The following is a 24,250-nucleotide window of genomic DNA, read 5'->3' as shown; positions in this document are numbered from 1 at the left end:
CCAACACACCTCAGACAAACAGGATACACAACTGCTCATCCCTCACCATCATCCTCATATGGGTGCCCCCCCAGGGCTGTGCGCTGAACCCATTGCTGTACACTCTGCTCACACACGACCACACAGCCAAACACCCGCGTAACCACATTGTCAATTTCCCACGACAGTCCGCGGCTCATCATCAACAACGATGAGATTCCCTACGAAGAGGAGGTGGAAGAGCATGAGGCCTGGTGCCAGGTAAATAACCTCTTCCTCAATGCCAACAAACAAAGGAGATGGTTTTGGACTTCAGGAGAACTCACACCACTCGCACCCCTCTTTACATTGGCAACACAACAATGGAAACTGTGAGCAATTTTAAACTCCTGGGAGTGCACATCTCACACAACATCTCATGGTCACAGAACACATCCTACACTTCAGGAAATCTCACCAACACCTCTACTTTCCAAGGAGGATGAAGAGTGCTGGACTACGCACACCAGTACTCATGTCATTCTTCAACAGAGAACACCAGTACTCATTTCATCTTTCACAATAGAGAGCATCATAACAAGCTGCATGGTGTGGAAACTGCACTGCGACGGACAGGAAGGCTGTACAACGGGTAGTCAAAATTGTGCAATGTATCACTGGTACCAGCCTACCCACCGTCATCTATACAGAAAGGTGCCACAACAGGTCCAGTAACATTATGAAGGAATCCACCCACTCTGCTTATGGACTGTTCGTCCCACTCACATTGGAGAGGAGACTTTGTAGCATCCATGCCAGCAGCATCAGACTCAGAAATAGTTACTTTCCCAAGCAGTAAGGCTGATCAACACCTCCACCCACTAACCCACTAACCCACCAACCCACCCCTTCACAACCCCCAGCAGCACTAATCATTTCCTTTTATTCGCCATATGTGCAGACACTCCTGTGCCTAGTGTCACTTTATGGACATATAATTAATCTAGGTATATAAGCTATAATCACATACTTGTATTTATCGTGATTTTTAACATTATTATTATTATTGTGTTCTTTATTTTATTGTGCTTTTTTGTGCTGCATTGGATCTGGAGAAACAATTATTTCATTCTCCTTTACTGGAAACGACAAACAATTTTGAATCTTGAATCTTGAAAAGACCCTGTATCAAACCATCAGGAACTAATTTATACTACTCCTGCACTATTCCCGTTATATTCTCCCCAGACTCCCATCAACTTCCCTCAGGTTCTACCACTCACCCACACTACGAGGGAATTTACAGAGGACAATAAGCATACTAACCCACATATTTTTGAATGTGGGAAGAAACAAGAGCACGAGGAGGAAACCTACACAGCCACAGAGAGAACGTGCAGTACAGTACTAGAAGTCAGAATCGAACCGAGTTCAATAGAGATGTGAGGCAGCAGCCCTACAAAGGTGTTTCATACCAACTTCTATATTTCAAGATTAAAGAAAGCTTAGCCTTATTTATCACATGTACATTGGAACATGCAATGAAACGTACTGTTTGTGTCAAATCAAATCAGCAAGGATTGTATAGCCTGCAAGTGTCACCATCCGTCCAGCACCAACACAGCATGTCCAAAACTCATTAACCCCAAACACGATGTCTTTGGTATGTAGGAGGAAGCTGGAGCAGCTGGAACAAATCCATGTGTTCACAAGCAGAATGTACAAACTCCTTACAGACAGCAGGGGAATTAAATCCCAATCAGTAATCACTGGCACTGTAAAGCCATTGTGCTAATCACTATGCCCAATGCCAAAGCAAGAGATTCAAGACTGCGATGATATAGAATTCCACCAAATACTTTGTTTTCCTCCCACATCCCAAAGAAATGCATCTTGTTAGTTTAATTGTGGACCAAAATGAGCTATTGCAAATGTTGCAATCAAATGTTCTAAGTTATCGTATCCTGCATTTACGATGATCTGCTCTGCATTCGTAATATGTTGAGTTCCAGGTTCCAGTGCAATGTTTTTCTACTCTACCAATATATTCCACAAGGAGCCCAACAACAGCATCAGGTCACTCAGTGGCCACTTTATTAGGTACAGCTGCTCGTTAATGCAAATACCTAATGAGCCAATCATAGGGCAGAAACTCAATGCATAAAAGTATGCAGACGTGGTAAAAAGGATCAGTTGTTATTTAGACCAAACATCAGAATGGGGAAGAAATGTGACCTAAGTGACTTTGGAAAATTGTTGGTCCAGGTGGGGTGGTTTGAGTATCTCCAAAACTGCTGATCTCCTGGGATTTTCACACACAACGGACTCGAAAGCTTACAGGGAATGCTGTAAAATAAAAACAAAAAAGTGGCTGAAAATGCCCACTCAGAGGAGAATGGCCAGACTGGTTCAAGCTGACAGGAAGGTGACAGTAGGTTACAACAGTGGCGTGCAGTAAAGCATCTCTGAATGCACAACACATCAGACCATGAAGTGAATGGGTTATATCAGCAGAAGACCACAAACATACACTCAGTAGCCAATTTATTAAGTACAGAACATACCTAATAAAGTGGCTACTGCATGTATTCTCTGGACCATCCACCTTTGTAATCCTATGGCAGTTAGAACTGTGCAGAATCAGAACCTCCCATTCACCTGAATGGGATTCCTGGTTTGGGAATTAGGAGGATTTCTTTCCTATTTATGTTCCTGCTTTTAATTAGTTCTTATCATTATTGTTTTTAAAAGAACATTTTATCCTTTTTAATTATTTAAGACCAACTTAATAGTTTTAAAATGTCTTTAGGTATCAAAGACAATTAATCACTGAAACAATAGAGGTACATTTGCGCAGTGGTTTCTGGATTAGCGGCTTTCACTGTGAAGAAGTGATTCAGAGACTGTATTTAAATCCCACCATGGGCAGCTGGAGGAATTTAAATAAGTAATTAAATAAACCTGGAATTAGAACTAGTAGCAATAACCGCGAAATAATTGGACTGATATTAAAAACTCATCTGATTCAATGTTGAGTTTCATCTGCCCACCTTAGCTGGTCTAGTCCATATGGAACTCAAGACCCACCACTGTGGTTGACTCTTAATGGGGCAATTAAAATGGGCTGGACAATAAGCAGAGATGAGGAGGAATTTCTTTAGACAGAGGGCAGTGAATCTGTGGAATTCATTGCCACAGACAGTTGTGGAGACCAAGTCTTCGATATATTTAAAGTGGAGGTTGATAGGTTCATAATTAATAAGGGTGTCAAAGGTTATGGGGAGAAGGCAGAAGAATGGGGTTGAGTGGGAAAATAAATCAGCCATGATTGAATGTAGCAACACACACAAAATACTGGAGGAACACAGCAGGCCAGGCAGCATCTATGGGAAAGAGGGCAGTCAACATTTCGGGCCGAGACCCTTCAACAGGACTCTGCTGAAGAGTCTTGGCCCAAAACATCAACTGTAATGAGTCCTGCTGAGGGTCGTACTCTTTTGCATAGATGCTGCCTGGCCTGCTGAGTTCCTCCAGCATTTTGTGTGTGTTGCTCGGATATCCAGCATATGCAGGTTTTCTCTTGCTGATGATTGAATGCAGAGCAGATGTGATGGGCCAAATGGCCTAATTCTGTTCCTATGTTGTATGCTGTCTGATGATCTAAACACCAGCATTGTCAGCAATGTCTACGTCTTATAAGGAATAAATTCAAATATAAAAAACAAAGCCTCACAGATGCTACTAGTTAAGGTAGCACACATTTCTTTCTCCTCATATCCCAGATTGTTAGGGTTATGACCTTCAAATAACTCCTCTGAAGACCTCTTCATAGGCTCCTTATGGAATGCCTCTGGACACCCTTCCTATGTGACACAGCTTAGAGCTAATAGCAATAGCTGTCCATTATGGTCATCATGAGCTTCCCGTTGCATGCCAGTTTAGCTCTACTTTACACTCCTTATCACCATCTCTGTTCCTATGGAGAGGTCAAACACAAGTTGGAAGGTGAACGTCTCATTTTGACTCTAGCCAAACCAAATATTGAACATTGAACTTTCCACTGTCAGATAGCCCAAACCTCTGGTTTCCTCTCATACACACTCAACAGTATATCTAGTTTTCTTTTCCCTTTGTTCACCTTTCTCTAGTCACTCCTCCTACCTGTTTCAATCTGCCCTTCACCCCTCCCTCATCTAGTTTCACCTCTCACCCACATCACTCTGCCGTCCCTCCCTCTTACTGCTATGTGTTAGCTACCTTTTCTTATCCTTCTCAGTCCTGATGCAGTCTCAACCTGAAATGTCGACCTCCACCTCTTACCTCTACGGATGTTGCTTGACCCACTGAGTTTTTCAATGCTAAGGGTGTTGGTTTGGACACAGATTCATTTATCCTGCCACTGAATTTATAGTATTTTGCAGAGATGGTGTAGTTGGTGTCTTCCCAGTTTTTAGACCATAAGACATAGGAGTAGGAGCAGGATTAGGCCTTTGAGTCCATCGAGGCTGCTTCACCATTCTGTCATGGCCGATTTACTTTCCTTCTCAATCCCATTCTCCTGCCTTCACTCCGTAACCTTTGATGCCTTTACTAATCAAGGACCTCTCATTCTCCGCTTTAAATGTACCAAATGAGTTGGCCTCCACCAATGTCTGTGGCAATGAATTCCACAGATTCATCACCCTCTGGCTGAAGAGATTTTTGAAGGAGACCATGTCTCAAAGCACTTAACAAGGCAGGTATCTCTGCTTTGCAGTGACTCATGGGTTTTGTGCCAGGTATGAAATCTTGATCTTCACTCTTTTTCACATAGAAGGCAAAGGCTGCCAGCACACTGACAATAATGGTGAGTTTGATCATTGACATCTGCTTTTACTGAGAGCTGATTCCTGAGGTATGGGAAGGAATCCAACATATCCATCGTTTTGCCACAGATATTCATTGTATTGGAGCAGTGTAGTTCAGCGGCAACGGATTGGTGGAAGAGATCTGGTTTGGTTGAAATTGAATATAAGGGTCCATTCTCTCTGATGTTTCAGAGACTGGTTGGTCAATATCTTGAATTTGTGCAGATTCAAGCATCATGTGTACAACATTGTGAGTGGTATATATAAGGTGAATGCACAGACTTATTCCCAGGTTTGGGTAATCAAGTACCAGAGGGCATAAATTTAAGGTGATAAGAGAAGATTTAATAAGTACTTCTGGGCATAATATTTAAAGAGATCGTGCTACATATATGGAATGAACTACCAGGCGAAGTGGCTAAGGCAGGTACAATAGCATATTTCATAGCACAGTTGAACAGGCACATGGATAGGAAAGGTTTAGAAGGTTATGAGCCAAACATAGGCAAATGGGATTAGCTTGGATGGGCATCCTTATCGGCATGGACATTTTGGCCTTTTTCCATGGTGTATGAGTCTATCAGTGCAGCTCAACTACTGAATTTGGGTTGGCCTTGATACTGGAATGGAGACAACCTGAGCTGATTAGTATTTCTACCGCATCCCATTCCTCAATTTGCCTGGGCCCTGACTGAGCCCATCAGTGGAACTTGAGCACATAAACTTCAGTTTCACTTTCACGTTCAAGGACTCCATGTCAGTCTTGATATTTATTACTTATTTATGTATTCTTATTATTTCTTTCTTTTGTATTTATGCAATTTGTTGTGGTTTGCACATTGGTTAAATGCCCAGGTCTTTCATTGATTCTGTTATGGTTATTATTCTATTATGGATTGATTGAGCATTGAGTATGCCTGCAAGAAAATGTATCTCAGGGTTGTATATGGCAACATAAATAAATTTACTTTGAACTTTGAAGGGAACCACTGACTGAGTAACATCAAGTGCTTGAAGAATCCATTGTTCCAGTGAACAACTTCAGATTGATTATTACAATTATTATATTACGAACACGATAAACGTAAGTTACCAGAAACTTAAATTTACATAGATTTTACATCATTTACATGGCAAAACAATCACGCCTGTGCAAGATTGACAGTGAGAAAGTAACTCCATGCTTGATAGTTGTTGCAAACTCATTGGGCTGGAGAACCTGTTAGTTTGCTGTTTTACTCTATAAAACTTCCCAGCTGCTGAAGAGTTCTCAGACACTATCCTTTCAAAGTGGCAACATCCATACTAGACTGGATAATTTTGAAAATGCCGGTTTCGCGTAAAAGCGATAGGTGTCCACACCAAGCATTTTTGAAAATACCTCTGTCCACATTAAAACGGGTATTTGGGTGAATCTCCTCCTACTGGGCATGCGCAGGACACATCTACAGAAAACAAGCGAAGAGGAAACGGTATACTTGGTGCGCATTTGTCCAGTTACAGTCTAGAAAAACTTAAAAGGAAATTGCCAAACGACGGACAGCTGTTGGCTCTCGCACAAGAGGACTTAAAACTAAAAACAAATTACTGGACCGTATGGAGGCAACCAACAGGGAGTTCACGGACAGTATGACCCGGCTGATGACGAACATTGAAAAACTGACCAACTCTGTTGCAGAGGGATTTGCAATGATGAGGAATATGATGGCTCCCCCCGTCCCCCAGTACTTCGCACTGCCACAATACCAGCCTCACAGCCACTACCATAGCTACACATACGGACACACAGACCCCCGGGTGGCCCCACCAACATCTTCCCCATTCTCACAGAGGGGTCACCCTGGAAATGTTTCCTACAGCCATAGTCTCTTCACCGATGAAAAAGACGACAGGTTTTTTAAAACCTCCGGTTACCCTGTACGCACTACAATGCCCAACCGGCATTTTCAGATTTAAACACTCTGGAGAGCGTTTTAGAAAAGCTCTGTTTTTGGGGGAGGAAAACACCATTTCAATGTGGATGGAGGATCAAAACGAAGAGAAAAAGCTTCGGTTACGGATTTATCCGGTCTAGTGTGGACGTATCATCCCATCGGCAACTGCTTGTGGACTTTACCATGAAGAGTTACTATTATTGAACCAGGTGAAGTTTTTTTCACAAAAGCCCAGAAACAGAAGGGCAAATGGCCAAATAATCCAAATTACACTTATCGCAATGTAATTAACAAGACCATACACTGATTGCATTGCATTATACTGTACTTTATATGTTTCCCAAGTGCAGTTTGCAATGTCAACACTGACCTTTTTTGCACTGGAAGAAATGAAGAAGTGATTTCCATTCTCCACCTTAATTGTTGTAATACGAAAATGACCGAAGCAAGGGGAATAATCCTGAAGGCACAAGAGACAATTTGCTGGTGGTAGTTATTGGATCAAACATCATCTGTGGGAGGAAAGCAATGGCAGACATTTCAGCTCAAAAACCCAGCATCAGGGCTGAGAGTAGAGAGTTAAGATGGCCAGTATAAAGCAGTATCAGGAGGTGGGGGTGGCAAGAAAGGATTCTGAGGAGATTGGTGGACAGAGGATGTACGTAAGATGACAGACAGTTAGTACCAGGTGGGGGAAGTGGAGCTGGGAGACAGTGGCAGGTAAATAATTGATTGAAGCAGACAGAGAAAGAGGAAAAAGGGGAGATAACAGATGGAGTGGTGGGGAGAGGGAGGAGGGAGGGTGAAGGTTGGAGATAACTGCTGGGGGTGATAAGCAGGAAATCAAAGCATTACCAGTGCTGGATTATGATCAGTAAAGGAGGTGAGAATGGAAACCATTAGGGGAGAGGTGAAATTCAGGTGGAATCTGAGAGAGAAACTGTATGAAGTGGGTGGAAGGAAGCTGGGGCAGAAAGGGGAGGAAAATGAGTGTGTGATGGGGGGGGAAGCTGGAGACAAAGATGGGAGGATGGAGGATCTGAACTGGGTGTGGGAAATCTTGAAGGTCTTTTGATTGGTGAGCAATGCATTTTGCGTGAGTATACTTCGATGTTTGAATAAATTTATACCAGCTGTTTACAGGGACATTACAAAAGTGTCAACGCGTAGAAGTGAGTGTAGTTGCTATTACTAAGGAAGAGGTGCTTGGGAAGCTGAAAGATCTGAAGGTAGAGAAGTCATCTGAACCAGATGGATTACAATCCAGAGTTCTGAAAGAGGTAGCTGAAGACATTGTGGATGCATTAGTGACGATCTTTCAAGAATCATTACATTCTGGAATGATTCTAGAGGATTGGAAAAATGCAAATGTTACTTCACTGTTTAGGAAGGGAGAGAGGCAAAAGGCTGGAAATTATAGACCAATTAGCCTGACTTTAGTAGTTGAGAAGATTTTGGAGTCCATTAGTAACAAAGAGATTTGGAGGCACATGATAAAATAGACCAAAATCAGCATGGTTTCCTTAAGGGGAAATCTTGCCTCACAGATCTATGGAATCCTTGAAGAAATAAGAGGCAAGATAGACAAAGGAGAGTTACTTTGTTTACTTGGATTTTCAGAAGGCCTTTGACAAAGTACTGCACATGAGCTGCTAAACAAGATAAAATCCCATGTAATTATAGGAAAAAATACTAGCATGGATAGTAGATTGGCCAACTGGCCGAAGACAAAAAATAAGGAGATAAAGGGGGACTTTTATGGTTGGCTGCCAATGTTCCACAAGGATTGGTATTAGGGCTGCTTCTTTTCACGTTACATGTCAATGATTTGGATGGGTTTGTGGCCATGTTTACAGATGATACAAAGATAGGTGAAGGGACAGGCAGTGTTGAGGAAGCAAGGGGACAGCAGAAGGACTTTGACAGATGAGGAGAATGGGCAAAATGTATGATCTGCACTTTGGCAGAAGGAATAAAGGTGTAGACTATTTTGTAAGTGGGTTGCATAGGGACTTCGGATTCCTTATGCAGGGTTTCTGACAGGTTAACTTGCAGGTTGATTTGGTGGTAAGGAAGGCAAATGCAATGTTAGCATTCATTTCGAGAGGAGTAGAATATAAAACCAAGGATGTAATGCTGAGGCTTTATAAAACATTGGTCAAACTATACTTGAAGTATTGTGCAAACATGAGGAAATCTGCAGATGCTGGAATTTCAAGTGTGCTGGGATCCTGAATTACCCATATGAACTGTTGTTTTGAAAAGAGAGAGAGTTATTTAACACCGACTTGTTTGTAAAAGAGAGAGAGAGGGAGAGAGAAAGACTAACTGTGGGACTGTCACTTTAAGGAATGAGAAAGAACTGGTTAACTGTTGGATTTCTGCTGAAGTGGAGATAGCAACAAGTAGCTCGTAAGTTGCTATGGTGACTGAGGGCGTTATTAAATGGACAATCGATGTTATGATTTTCTGCAGGTTGTTGACACTTTCTTCAAGGATTTTTGCCTACTTGCATTTCTACACAGAGGGAGGAAGGAGTTATTTGAATAACAGGTGGTACCCAGTACGGTGAGATAAATAGGAGGTCAGATGATACAGACCTCAGACTCATGATCTGGACACTGAATGAGCATTATTGTGCCCGCTGAAAAAGTGGGTTTTGGAGGATTGATCAGGCGGATCGATCCATCGCTCTTGTAGTGGAAAGAGGACAAGGGTTGACAGGTGGGGAGTTGTCCATGTGTCCACCCTTGCCTGGGGGATAGCTCCACCACAGAAAACCGGTCCCCTTTGTTAACGTCACAGTCGGTGACTTTGAAAGAATTTCGAAGGATGACGAGAAGATTGACGGCGTCAGCTCACCTGAAGACTCAAACCTCTCCCTCTCTCTCTCTGTCTCCATCACTACTCAACTAAATACCAAGAACTAAACTGAACTTTACTCATCATCATAAGACTGTATCTTTTTACCCCTAGACTGAAAGCTTAGTTTTTCATACATATATTTCCACACTTACTGATATACTCACTTATATATATAATCATTGCTAACCTGTTTGATTTATATTACTGAATTGCATAGTCACTAGTAAATATTATTAGTTTATAGCAATACTGGACTCCAAAGTGTTTTCCATCTCTGCTGGTTCTTTATTCCCATCATGGGGTTTGTAACACAAGCAACACACTTAAAAGGTGCTGGTGAACGCAGCAGGCCAGGCAGCATCTCTAGGAAGAGGTACAGTCGACGTTTCGGGCCGAGACCCTTCGTCAGGACTAACTGAAAGAAGAGCTAGTAAGAGATTTGAAAGTGGGAGGAAATTTCTTACTAGCTCTTCTTTCAGTTAGTCCTGACGGAGGGGCTCGGCCCAAAACGTCGACTGTACCTCTTCCTAGAGATGCTGCCTGGCCTGCTGCGTTCACCAGCAACTTTTATGTGTGTTGAAGTATTTTGAGCAGTTTTGGATCCCTTATCTAAGAGATGTGTAGGCATTGGAGAGTGTCCAGAGAAGGTTCACAAGAATGATTCCGGAAATAAAAGGTTAATGTATGGGTAGTGTTTAACAGCTCTGGGCTGCTATTCACTGGCGTCTAGAAGAATGAAAAGGTTGAAAACTATCAAATATTCAAAGGGTTGGATAGAGTGGATATGGAGAAGATGTTTCCTATAGTGGGGGAATCTAGGACCATTGGGCACAGCCTCGGGATAGAGGGACGTCTCTTTAGAACAGAGATAAGGAGGAATTTCTTTTTCAAGGGGTGATGAATCTGTGGAATTCATTGCCACAGATACTGTGGAGTCCAAGTCATTGAGTGTACTTAAAGCTGAGGTTGATAGGTTCTTGATTAGTCAGGGCATCAAAGAAAATGGGGAGAAGGCAGGAGAATGGGGCTGAGAGGGATAATAAAGCAGGCATGATGGAGTGGTGGAGCAGACTTGATGGACCAAATGGCCTAGTTTGGCTCCTGGGTCTTATGGTCTAATTATGGTACAGTAAGAGGCCACTCAGCCCTGCAGGCTCCCAACAGAGCAATCCCATCCCTCATCTTCCTCATTTCCCTGAGGTCCTGTGACTTATTCTATCTCATATGCCCATCAACTCCCCTTCCATTGTTTGTCATAACACAGCAACCACTTACCTTATCGTCGTCATCGTGGCTATCCCTCGAGGTCGAGGATGATGGTCTTCGTTCTGAAGAAGTGGCCCACAGAGCGAAGACGCCTGTGCGAGTATTTGTTTCACGTGTACTTGATGTTGCACTCCAAGAAGCACACGATACGTCACAAATCAATCAACTGCTTCCAATGGCATGGAAACCATGGCGACTGGAGCTGATGGATTTGTTGCAGCCTTCGTCGGCCTTCACAGCCATTGAGTTCGAAGTAAGTTCGTCCGCCTGTTCCACCGTTGAGGTTTTGGTTGGATTGTTCTTTGTCCGGGACCTCACCCCTGACCTTACTGCCACGGGTGACCCTACCAGGACCATAGCTCCAGATGGCATTGCTCTCGGGATACAGGACCACACAAGCTTCTCCACCACGACAAGGTGACAATCCACGGAGAAGTTACCTCATCAGCAGGTCTTTCGAGCATTGAACAAAACAGGAGCGCTCCGTGGAAACCTATGCACACCATCTCAGGGAGAACCTGCAAAGTGCACACAGACTGCACTTGAGGTCCAGTTCAAATCTGAGTTTCCGAAATTGTGAGGTAGCAGCATTACCTATTCTATCTCAACATCACCCTGTTAGAACTGGACCTGCTCTATTCTCCGAACATACACAAACATCGAGGCGGTTTGTCTTCATCTGTTTCTATCTGGCCAGCTCTTCGCAATATACAGACACTTTAAAATCTTGCAGTCCATTGATAAGATTAACCCTTTCTAATTTCGAAAGTGCCAGTCCTCCCCAATTTAGAACAACTCCTTTCCTATGAATTGTTCATAATGGTTTATATGCAGTAATACACCACCTCGGTCAGGGTACACTTGGTATAATCTATGCAACATTGGCCATCCCATTATAGGAAAGATGTGGAGGCTTTGGAAAGGCTGCAGAAGAGGTTATCAAGATGCTTCCTGGATGAAAGGGAATACCTGTTAAGGAGAGCGTGGACACATTTGGTGTTTTCTCTGAAGTATCAGACACTAAGGACTAAGGTAATGAAGAGCATAGATAGGGTAGACAGTGGAATAAAGGGAAAGAGGTGGGGAACCATGTGGTGGTGATGAGCAGGTCATGGGGGTGGGGAAGGAGAGGGAAAAGAATAAGAGGGCCGCCAGTAGGAAGGAAAATCAAAAAGGGGTGGAGGTGTAGAGGAAAACAAAGGGGAATGGCTACTGGAAGTTAGAGAAATTGATGTTCATGATATCAGCTTGGAATTAATTTGTTCCTCCATTCACAGAGCAAGACAGTATGAAAGTAAAATAGCAGATCACTTCCTGAACACTGCTTAAGATGACTGGCATCTCAAAGGTTTAACCTAATACATACACAAAATACTGTGGAGGTTGGAAAACCGTAATAAAGGCAGAAAAGATTTGAATTATTTAATGGGCATGCAGCATTCACAGGGAGCAAGTCAGTCCTAATTACTCAGAATGTCAGAAGTGCCAAACAAACGAAGCTGTATCAGTGCATTGTACTCTACTTCCAAGATTCATTCTTCAATATAAACCAAGCCAATATCAATGTTTCACAACTTGTGTATAACAAGGAATAAACTTTTAGGCAAATATTTCATACCTACAGACTGCTATCAGTATTGGTGCATAATTAAGTAACAAATGGTTGTGACAAGACATTTAAAATTTTCTTGAGCATATTCACAATTTCTGAATTGTTTTGCAAATGTGACAGATTTACTTACCATTCTTTTATTTATCTGTTTTTTTTTCTGATGGGCAAGGAATGTTACATTTCTTGGATTGACTAGAAGATTATTTCAGAATTCAGAAATGCCAGTGTTAAGATATGTTATTTTACCGAGCAACAGAGCAACATGTACATTATCTAGGCTACTCTAAGTGGATCACTGTGGCTTAACACATTCTGAACTTGCTTCTGGCTGTTGATTGAGTACTGGAGTTTCTTTGTTGGACTCTGAAAGGGATTTTTTTGAGGCAAGCCATTCCTTGACACAAAAACAGAAGGAATTTATTGACACCTTCAGGGATGTTTAATTCAGTCATCATAGATAATGCCAACAACCATCTTGGCTGTGTACTCACCACCCAAAATTCAGTGGCACCCAAAGTAAAAAATACAAAATTCTGGAGGAACTGAGCAGGTCTGGCAGTATTTATGGAGGGGAACAAACTGTTAACGTTCCGGTCTGAGAATTTTCATCAAGACTGGAAAGGAAGGAGGAAGAAGCCAGAAAAAGAAGATGGGTATGGAGTACAAACTGGCAGGTGATAGGTGAGACTAGGTGAGGGGGAAGGTGAGTAGGTGGGGGAAGGGGAGGGGGAATGAGGTGAGAAGCTGGGAGGCATTGGATAGAAAAGGTGAAGGGCAGAAGAAATCAGATAGGTGAGAGGGTGGACTATGGAAGAAGGTGAAGGAGGGAAGCAGTCAACTAAGGAAAGTGATGGGCAGGTGAGGAGAATGGAAAAGCTAAAAAGGGAGCCAGAACAGGGAATGCAAAAAAAGAGAAGGGAGAGGGGAGAGAAATTACTGGAAGTTAGAGAAATCAGTGTTCCTGCCATCAGTTTGGAAGCTACCTAGACGGAAAATGCAGTGTTGCTCCTCCAGTCTGAGAGTGGCCTCATAGTGGCAGTAGAGGAGGCCTTGCAAAGGTCTGTGCAGTTATTGCTTTGTGGGATGTGCAAAGGGAGTTGCATTGGGGACCGGGGGTCAGAGCTTGAGTGGGAGAAAGAAGTGCGGTTCAGTGTTTGGTATGGGATATTGTATCGGGGGTGGGGGGAGGATAAGTAAAGGTCATTGATCACATGACCATGGATTCAAATCGGGGGAGAGTGACTGGGGCTGTGAATAGGGGTCCAGGAAATTTGCAGGGTCAAGAATTGCAGACTCAGGTGTTGAAAGGGCTTATGGATTGGGGCCTTGGATGGAGAAAGGGACTGGTTCAGAATTTAGCAGTGGTCAGTGTATGAAAAGGGGTTAGACCGAAGGTTGCAAACTGGGAGCCTGGAGAATGCAGATAATCCCTAATCAGTCCCTGTTAGACAAGTCTATCTCATTGAGATCCCTTTGCCCAGGGGTTCCCAACCTTTTTTATGCTGTGGACTCCTACCATTAACCGAGAGGTCCGTGGGCCCCAAGTTGGTGACCCCTTCCCTAGTCCCCTCGGCTGATCTTACTCTCTCCTATTAAGAATCCCATCATCCCCAAGTTCACTCTAAGCACATACACTGGAATCCAATTGGAAATTCACCTTCTTCCTCACCAATCAATTGGTGCTCCAAAACAAGATTTTTCACCATTATAGATCTGTGTAATCAAATGGTATTTAAATTATTAACTAGGCTGAGGTAATTTATTTTCTCATGACTAATGGAGTTGATTACTTAGGGTGATCCTCACAGGCTATGCATAGCATTGTGATGAGTCATTGTTGGTTTAACCCCTTGCGCTTCATGTTAGTTTTTTTTCAGTGTGGTAGCCAGTTGTAGTTTCAAAGAATTGACTTGTCAGACTGTTCAGCTCAGACGTAAGCTGACCTGATCCCAACCCACTACAACCAATCTGAAGCCAAACTAGGCCTAAATATGTATAAACACAAGAGATTCAGCATATGCTCGAAATCCAGAGGAACACACACAAAATGCTGGAGGAACTCAGCAGGTCAGGCAGCATCTATGGAAAAGAACAAAAACTCGATAGTTTAGGATGAGACCTCTCATTAGAACTACATATACCAATAATGCATAATCTTTTCCACATCCAATTAGAATCAAAGGCATTTGGGAAAAAGCAGGGCTTAAAAAGAGAATCTGGTACATTAACAGATGCAGTTCTATTGATCAAGAACAGAGGCAACTGGTTCAGGGAAGATAAGTAAATAGAGAGAAGACCAAGGAAACTGATTTAAAATTTGTGTCAAAAGATACAAGAACGATGTGACACATTGCCCATGAGTGTTTTTTTTTATTCAGCAAGGATTTAAGATTAAGAACTCATTGTCTTTAGAGCTGATGGCCACAGAGTCAGTCAGTGGTTTTGAGAGGGAATGGGATAGAGCTTTGTATGAAAGTGGTCTGTGGGGATAAGAGGAAGAGATCAGTGGAATGGTACAGAATAAAATTTTGTACTAGGATCAGCATTGACTTGATAGACTGAATGACCTTCTTCTGCATTGTAACAATTCCATTACTTCATTCCATGATTCTGTGATTCTTGTAAGTGATCTGGCTTGATGTAAGTGACTGGGAGTCTACAATAAGTGGTGCACCTCAGGGATCAGCATTGAGACCTTTGTTATAATGACAGTATAAATGACTCATAGGGGCTATGATTAGTAAGTTTGCAGACAAAAGTTGTTCATAGTTGGTGGAGATGGCTGTCTGAGGATTCAATGGGACAGATCAGCTGGAAATTTGGGCAAGAGAGGTGGCAAACTGAATATAGTCCGGACAATTGTGAGGTATGCATTTCAGGCGGTCAAATTTTGGTCGGACATGTAAAGGTAGAGACCTTATAAACATTGATGTACAGAGACACCTTGAAGTACAAGTTCATAGCTCATTGAAAGTGGCAACACAGGTTCGTGGAGATGCAGAGAAGGCATCTGGAATATTTGCTTTCATAGGCTGAGGCACTGAATGCAGAAGTTAGCACACTTCAATTCCTACTGCTGTCTGTAAGGCTTTTCTACATTGCCGTCATGACTACACGGGCTTCCGACAAGTTCTTCGGTTTCCTCCTACATTCCAAAGATGTACAGTTAGGATTAGGTCTGATATGTTGTGAGCATGCTATGTGGGCACTGAAAACATAGTGATACTTGGGACTGCTACCCCCGCCATAGCACAACCCTTGCTGCCTCACACCTCTAGTCCCAACGCTGTGGAGTTTGCACATTCTCCTTATGGATGACTGTGCTCCAGTTTCCTCTGAATCCCAAAGGCTGACAGATTAATCTGCTGCAATTATCCCAAGTGCAGGTTGCTTGTATAAGAGAATCTATGAGAGTGAACAAGCACGAGAGAGAGAATGGATTACTGGGAATACAGAAGGAATGGCATTCCTCAGGCTCAATGTGGCATGGGCTCAATGGTTTAAGTAGACTCCTTAGTCTTAAAGCTTTAATGTTTGTCTTTTGGGATTGCTGAATGGTAAATTTCATTGTGTACTTTTGGAGGAAGTTTTGAATTAATAAATTGCTAATATGTTCACTATATGTGATACTTATAATCAGATGGCAAATTTGCCAAAACACTTGAGTATTTAGTTTATTTGTGGAGAAACCATGATTCTGGGCACACTAATAAATATTGGCAGATCCACAATAACTTGGTAGTATTCATCTGCATAATTGCCAGTGAATTCACAATTTCTTTGATTGCATATTTAATATTTGCTCTGGTAAATCTCACTACACCTTGGCACTGCAGTCCGAATGGGTTCCAGTGGTATAGCAGAAACTTGCTGGAACTTCTCGTAATTAAGCCAGGAGATCTATCTGAATCCCACTAGGCACTGGGTCTGTAAGAGTATCATTTTATGCCTGGGTGGAACAGACAAACAATGAAGAAAGTTATTGCTTTTCCATTAATTGCCTTTGCTCTTATTTTTAATCATTTTAGCTAATTAATCTTTTTTAATATATTCAACTATTTTGATCATTCATTTATTTCACTGTCAAGAAATTTTTGAATGGCAGGTTGAGTTAGTAGCATGGTAAAATTTTGACAGCTTTGACAGATGGCTGGGCTATGCCTTGCCATCAATCAAGAGTTGTCAATGCATTTGGGGGTGGGCTTTCCTCTGACCCAACCACGTGATTGGATGAGGGGCTGGCTGTAGTTACAGAGTTTTAGATTGGGTCCAGGAAGCCTTTGTGCAGCAAGCTGTTATGCCATGGAGTCAAGGGCCCACTCAATGGATAAGGGCCATTAATTAAGGAGTGGGATAGGGGTAACACAACCTGCTCAGCTGGTCAAGCAGCATCTATGGCAGGAAATGGGAAAGTCAATGTTTTAGGTTGAGACCCTTCATTTTGACTGAGAGAGGGGAGATAGCCAATACAAACAGGTGAGGAGAAGGAGTGGAGCAAGAGCTGGCGAGTGTTAGGTGGATTCAGCTGAGAAGGCATGATAGGAAGATGGTGGAGGGAAGAGTGGAAACAGTGACAGAGGCTGGAATAAATGATAGGTGAAGGTATCAAATGGGTACAGAAGATGGAATCTTGATAAGTTAGGAAGATGAAGCGGATAAGGAAGCTGTGGTGGATAAATGGGAACAATAAGGGGAGGGAACCCAATGGGAAGAATGTGTGGCTGATGGGTAGATGGAGTGAATGGAGAAGGAAGAAAGAAAGAAACAGGGTCATGGGAGACTGGGATGGGTGTAGGAGGAACTGGGTAGATCAGGAAGAGAGAAAATGGACAGATGGGGCAAATTCAGTACTCATTTTGTTGGGTTGTGGACCACACAAGCGGAATATGAAGTGCTGTTCTTCTTTTGCCTCAGATTCCAACATCTGCAGTCTCTTGTGTCTCCATTAATATCAGGAGCAGTTATATAGATGAGATTCTGGCTGCATCTTCGAGAAGGACCAGCCTACAAACAGATACACACTTCAATATCCTTGTTGTTCAAATCATTTACTGCAACATTTTATAGTATTTTAATGATTTATATAAATACATATTTTAATTAGTTACATTAATTTAATTAATTCTTTAATATCTCTTACAGAGTCATTTAAAAGATAAAACAGCTGTCAATGTGAGATATCAAATGGTAATCAGTACATTCCAAAGGCAGGGTCTCATGATCTGACATGTGATGCCCAATCACCTCTTAATCCATGCCCTGCCTAATGTGTAAAGAAGGTCATCTGGTGCTCTGTATTTGAAAAATGTGTCAATACTAAGTTTAGGCAGTGGGCTGGATCCAGCACAATGGCTGAAAATGAAAGCTACTTAACCAACAAAATATTTGACATTATGTGGTGAAGCTCTCTTAGCATTCAATGGGTTAATGTTAGGTAATGATGGAGCCTGACTGTGCTGGATTTAGCCCGCTGCCCAAGCCTAACATACCTCCCACCTCTTCTGAATGCATAAGGTCAAAAGACTTGCCTTACTACAACGGACAGACAACACGAGGTGAACTGTGATCGAAACAAATAAGCTTTGGATGGTGGATTCTGAAACCCTGTGCGTATAATGTGTTGTTAGCCTTTTTGCACCTTGCTTTCTGGAATATATTGTGGACTTATCTACCAATGTCTCTGAATGAGATATTTAAGAACTAGACAACTATTGAATCAATTATAAAAGCAATTAAAACACCATAAAAATCTTAAAAAATATAGAATAATTCAACGTGTGTGCACCTGTCTTTGCCCAGGGGTTTCCACCTGCATGCAAGCCTGCATGTAGAGGAAGCGATAGTGAAGCATTTAGTGCAATTACTTTACAGTGTCGATGATTACCAGTTGGGGTTCAATTCCTGCCACTGCAATATAATCTTCTATATTCTAGCCTCCCTCAGCTTCAATCACACATATGGACCTTTTCCTTAGCATTTCAGTGCTCTGCTGTTGACTCCAGTAGCAAAGCTTAGGATCAGGTATCCCATATGCAACATAACACACAAAATGCTGGAGGAATTCAGCAGGTCAAGCGGAATCTATGAAAAGGAATAAACGGTAAATATTTCCTGTCAATACCCTTCATCAAGACTGGAAAGGAAGAGTGAAGAAGCCAGCATAAGAAAGTGAGGGGAGGGAAAAGAGTACAAGCTAGAAGATGCAAACACGAGAAAATCTGCAGATGCTGGAAATTCAGACAACACACACAAAACGCTGGTGAATGCAGCAGGCCAGGCAGCATCTATAGGAAGAAGTACAGTCGACGTTTTGGGTCGAGATCCTTCGTCAGGACTCACGGAAAAAAGAGATAGTAAGAGATCTGAAAGTTGGAGGGGGAGGGGGAGACCCGAAATGATAGGAGAAGACAGGAGGGGGAGGGATGAAGCTAAGAGCTGGGAAGTTGATTGGTAAAAGGGATACAAGGCTGGAGAAGGGGGAGTATCATAGGATGGAAGGCCTTGGAAGAAAGAAAGGGGGAGGAGAGCACCAGAGGAAGATGGAGAACAGGCAAGGAGTTATTGTGAGAGGGAAAGAGAGAGAGAAAAAAATTAAAATTTAGGGATGGGGTAAGAAGGGAAGGAGGGGCATTAACGGAAGTTAGAGAAATCAATGTTCGTGCCATCAGGTTGGAGGCTACCCAGATGGAATATAAAGTGTTGTTCCTCCAACCGAGTGTGGCTTCATCTAAAGTCAAGTGAGGGGGAAGTTGGTGGATGGGACAGGGAGGATGAAGTGAGAAGCTGGGAGTTGATAGGTGGAAAAGATAAAGGGCTGAAGAAGAAAGAATATGATAGGAGAGGATAATGGATTATTAGAGAAAGGGAAGAGGGAGGGGCACCATGGAGAGGTGATAGGCAAGTGAGGAGAAGAGAAGAGGTAACAGGAGAGCCAGAGGGGGGAGTGGAAGAAGAGTGAAGGTGGGGGTGGAATTACTAGTTAGAAAACTTGATGTTCATTCCATCAGGTTGGAGGCTATCGAAATGCAACCATCATAATATGTCAGCTTTCACGCAAGCAAGTACACATCAGGGATAGTCTGAGCCAGGAATGGCTGACATCTGGCTCAATTCACTGATAGAGGCACTGTGTGCTGCCTTTGGGCTTAGACCAATGAGAATTTACTGATAACTGGGCATAGCAAAAAGTGAGGACCGCCTTCACCAAACTGCCCAATTCACCAAATGGAACCCAATTTGCCCGACATTCTTATCCTTTAGAAACTTAGAACAAAAGTCCTACCACACTTCCTTCTGTCATTTACCAATGCAAGTGACAATTAATTTTATACCAGATATTTATCCATGAAAAACTCCCCTGCTACTGATGTCAGATCACTTGTCTGAAGTAACTGGAATTATTCCTTTCCTCTTGTTAGCAACCTACAGAGCAAATAACGTATAAGAAATGCTAATTTCTCTAGGTCAGGGAAAGTTGAATTTCATAAATATTTAATACTGGCAGCCCCATTATTTTTTGCAAAATGATATTTCTCAAATATAATTTTAGAACAACGTTCAGGAAGAGAAAAGCAAACTGCTGAATGGTATGCTTAATCAATCAGGCAATGCTTCGTACTCTTTGAAGCTTTATCCTAATTTTACTTTTAGTAGGTCTATCAGCTAATGAGTTAGGCTTAATCCAAAGCCTGGCTGTTTACATCCATTTACATACAGGCCAGAGTTCTTAATGTACTTTCAGCAACGTTTTAGACCTCAGAAACCTGTCAGCCTCCTAGAGTCGTTATTATCTATCCTGAGCTGTTTAAATAACAAATTAAATGCACATTCTGAACATGGATTAGCAGAAGGTTTGTTAATAAAAAAAAAGCCCTAGTCTCTCAGATTTTGTGGAAAAATAACTCTTCAGAATCAGGAATATTATAACTGACAGATCTTGAGAAATTTGTTGCTTTGTGACAGCGGTACAGTGCATTATATTTTTTAAAAATACTATAAATTGAAATGATATATAAAAGAATCAGTTCATAGTTGAGGAGAGTGAAGTTATCCATGTTGGTTCAGGAGCCGGATGGTTGTAGAGTAATAATTGTTCCTGAATATGCCTGAGGTGCAACCCAAGGCTTCTGTGTCTCCTTCCCGATGGCTTTTATGTATTGAGTTGCTGCCACATACAGTATACACTCAGTGCTCACTTTATTAGATACCTCCTTTACCTAATAAAGTGGCTACTGTGTATGTTCATGGTCTCCTCCTGCTGTAGCCCATCCACTTAGAGTTTCAATGTGTTTTGTGTTCAGAGGTACTCTTTTGTAATGTGTTGTTACTTGAGTTACTGTCAGCTTGAACCAATCTGGCCTCTGACCCCACTCATTAACAACGCATTTTCACCCACAGAACAGCCACTCACTGGGTTTTGTTTATGTTTCTTGCACTATCCTCTCTAAACTCTAGAGACTGTGGTGTGTAAAAATCCCTGGAGATCAGCAGTTTCTGAGATCCTCAAACCACCCCATCATTCCACGGTCCAAGTCACTGAGATCACATTTCTTCCCCACTCTTATGTTTGATCTGATCAACAAATGAACCTCTTGACTATACAGTATCTGCATACTTTAATGCATTGAATTGCTACCACATGATTGGCTGATTAGATATTTGAATTAACAAGCAGGTGTACAGGCATAGCTACTAAAGTGGCCACTTTGTGTGTATCAAAAGCAACACAGACAAACTGCTGGAGGAACTCAGCAGTCCAGACAGCATGTATGGAAAAGAGTAAACAGTCAACGTTTCAGACCAAGACCCTTCATCAGGACTTGCGTACTCTTTTCCATAAATTCTTCCTGTTGAGATCCTCCAGCATTTTGTGTGTATTGTTTTGGATTTCCAGCATCTGCAGATTTTCTCATGACTGTATATATGTCTTTTCCTGGGGATGCTTGTGAAAAACAACAGAAGATAGTTCACTGTTGCTGAATTAGCCAAATTCTTCCAATGAAGTCAAGGCTGGGTACACAGCTCTACATGACCCATCTTCAAACAGTTTGGCAGAAATGACAGTTTGGAGTGCGAAGTATGGGCAAAAGAAAGGTGGTAGGAAGTGAAACTTAGAACAAAAGTTGCTTCTTATTTTATAACTGGAATATATACAACTGGAGGACAAGTATCCATGGAATTATTGGTGGAGAGGCTTGTCAAAATCCATTTGGATTTGGGGAAACCAGACATATGTGTTGTAGAACTGTCTGGTTGAATTTACAACTGGTGGAAAACAAGCCAGAGATATTTGTTGGAACAGCAATTTTGAATTGCCCAAGTTTGAATAAGAATTACTTCCTATAATGTCTACCCGTCCCCCTTCTTTCTTCTTCTATTCCCCAGTTGAGCTCCACTCTTCCCCATTCTCCTCACCTGCCCATAACCTTCCTTTGGTGCCCCTCCTCCTCCCCTTTCTCCAATGGTCCATTGCCCTCTTCTATCAGATACCTTCTTCTTCAACCTTTCACCTCTTCTACCAACCACCTGCCAGCTTGTACAATTATTGGTGGAGAGGCTTCTCTTCCCCCTTTCTTATTCTGGCTTCTGCCCTTTCCTTTGCAATCCTGATGAAGGGTCTGGGGCCAAAACCTCCATAGATGCTGCCTGCCCTGCTGAGTTCCTCGAGCAGTTCATGTGCATGATGCTCTGGATTTCCAGCATCTGCAGAATCTCTTGTTTGTGTGAGCCTGAATAAGGGCACATTTACTCAATTGAATTTTCAGGCATACATTTCAGGTCAATGATCAAGAGGTATTTAGGTGGAAGGTTAAAGGTTCCTTCCCACTGTCTGGAATGATGGTAATGGTCTTACATTGTGAAGTTACAAATTGGACAGACCAGCCTATATCAGGCCATGTAGCAGATGCAGAATTCCAACTTGGAATATGGGTAATTTAACCAGGATCCCAGATGCAAATTATTCTCCCTTTGGAAAGTACAAACACTGTATTGATGAAAGCAACTGGTGAAGAAAGTTACCACCAAATAAACAGGAAACAGTGTAGGTTTAGGGAGTGAAAAACGGTCACTTCTGTAATCTACCAGTACTCTAAGTACCTGTGAAAACCTACTCCAATTTAAATCAATGGCTCAGAACTAATTAGGTAAAGGCACAAAATTATAACATTTCATTGGTTAAGATCTATGAATAAGAGCTTAAAAAGGCAGCATCTATCATTAAGGACCCCCATCACCCAGGCCAGGCTATCTTCTCATTATTACCATCAGAGGAGGTACGGGACCCTGAAGACACACACTGAACATTTCAGGAATAGCATCTTCCCCTCCGCCATCAGATTTCTGAAAGGACATTGAACCAACCCATGAACATTAGGTAACCTTAACCTGAAGAGTTCAGTGTTTAACGGTGTTGGGTTATGGACTACCTGGCGGAATATGAGGTGATGTACCTGTAGTTTTCTTTGGAGCAGCAGGGACTGAGAAACCTGATAGAAGAATATAAAATTGAGAGGCAGGCAGTCAGACAGAATTTTTAAAACAAGTTACACATATCAAATACCAGAGAACATACACTGAAGGGAGGGAGAATGTTTAAAGGAGATGTGCGAGGCAAGTTATTTTATTTTACAGAGATTGGTGAGTGCTGGAATGTGCTGCTAGGATGGTGGTGAAGGCAAATACAGCCATTTTAGAAACTCTTAAATAGGCAAGTGAGTGTGCAGGGAATGGAAGGATAAGCACATTGCGTAGGCATTATTAGAGCAGTAGGATTTATTCAGCATGTTCCTGTGTACCTATCTCATAGCAGTGCCTCAATATTATCAGCTCACATTTCATGCAAAATACACTTGAAGAAATTTATTGGCAAACGGATTATGTAGTGAAATACAACTCATTCCAGACTTTGGGTTAAACTTAAGCTGAAAAATTATTTTCAATGTCACTCAAAACCTGGCTTAAACACACACTACTTATCTGTTTAATCAGGGTTGGCAAACTCATTCAAATGAATGGGGCTATTGTACCTAAACCAGCCATGGGTGACATGAAGTGGAGGGGCCACATATGAAGCATATCGTGCCCCTTTTCTCAAGATAGTTGTGCTGCCTGTGTGGAGTTTGTACGTTCTCCTTGTGATTATGTTGAATTCCTCTGAATGCTCCAGTTTCTTCCCACAATCGAACAATGTGCAGGCTGGTAGATTAAATTGCCCAGCGTGTAGGAGAGGGGTATTTTATAGTGGAGTTGATAAGAGTGTGGTGAGAATAAAATGGAAAGGGTGTAGGATTTTGAAAATGGGTTCTTGGGGGTCAGTGTGGAACTGGTGGGCCAAAGGATGTGTTCCTGTGCTGTATCCACTCTATAATATTCCTGTTCCAACACTGGGTCAATGTCGAGTCCAGTGGCAAAGCAGCAGATCAGACACACTGACTCTGATGCAGAAAACAAACTGCTGGAGAAACTCAGCTGCTCGAGCAGCATCTCAAGTCAAGTTGATTGTCATGTGCACAAATACAGTGAGATACATTACCATTAAAAAAACTTTCCTCAGCAGCAACACGGGCATGTTGGTACAGACAATACCTTGCATGTAAATTAAACAAATTGTACACAATATTATTTATTTATATTTAGAGATAAAGTGCAGAATAGGCCCTTCTGGCCGCTGAGCTGCACTGCCCAGTAACACTTGACAATCCCAATTTAACCCTAATCTAATCATAGAACAATTTACAATGACTAATTAACCAAACCGATATGACTTT

At 42.1% G+C, this 24,250-nt stretch overlaps 1 protein-coding gene across 1 annotated transcript in view; it reads left to right on the top strand.

The window, feature by feature from the left end:
- LOC134358503 (potassium/sodium hyperpolarization-activated cyclic nucleotide-gated channel 3-like) overlaps positions 1-24,250 on the top strand; it is a 531,682-nt gene that overhangs the window by 504,939 nt on the left and 2,493 nt on the right. The window lies entirely within an intron of this gene.

This window comes from Mobula hypostoma, chromosome 18 (genome assembly GCF_963921235.1).
Source record: "Mobula hypostoma chromosome 18, sMobHyp1.1, whole genome shotgun sequence".
In the NCBI taxonomy this organism is placed as follows: Eukaryota; Metazoa; Chordata; class Chondrichthyes; order Myliobatiformes; family Myliobatidae; genus Mobula; species Mobula hypostoma.
Note: the sequence above shows the minus strand (reverse complement) of the source record. Positions and strands in the feature narration are given on the sequence as shown.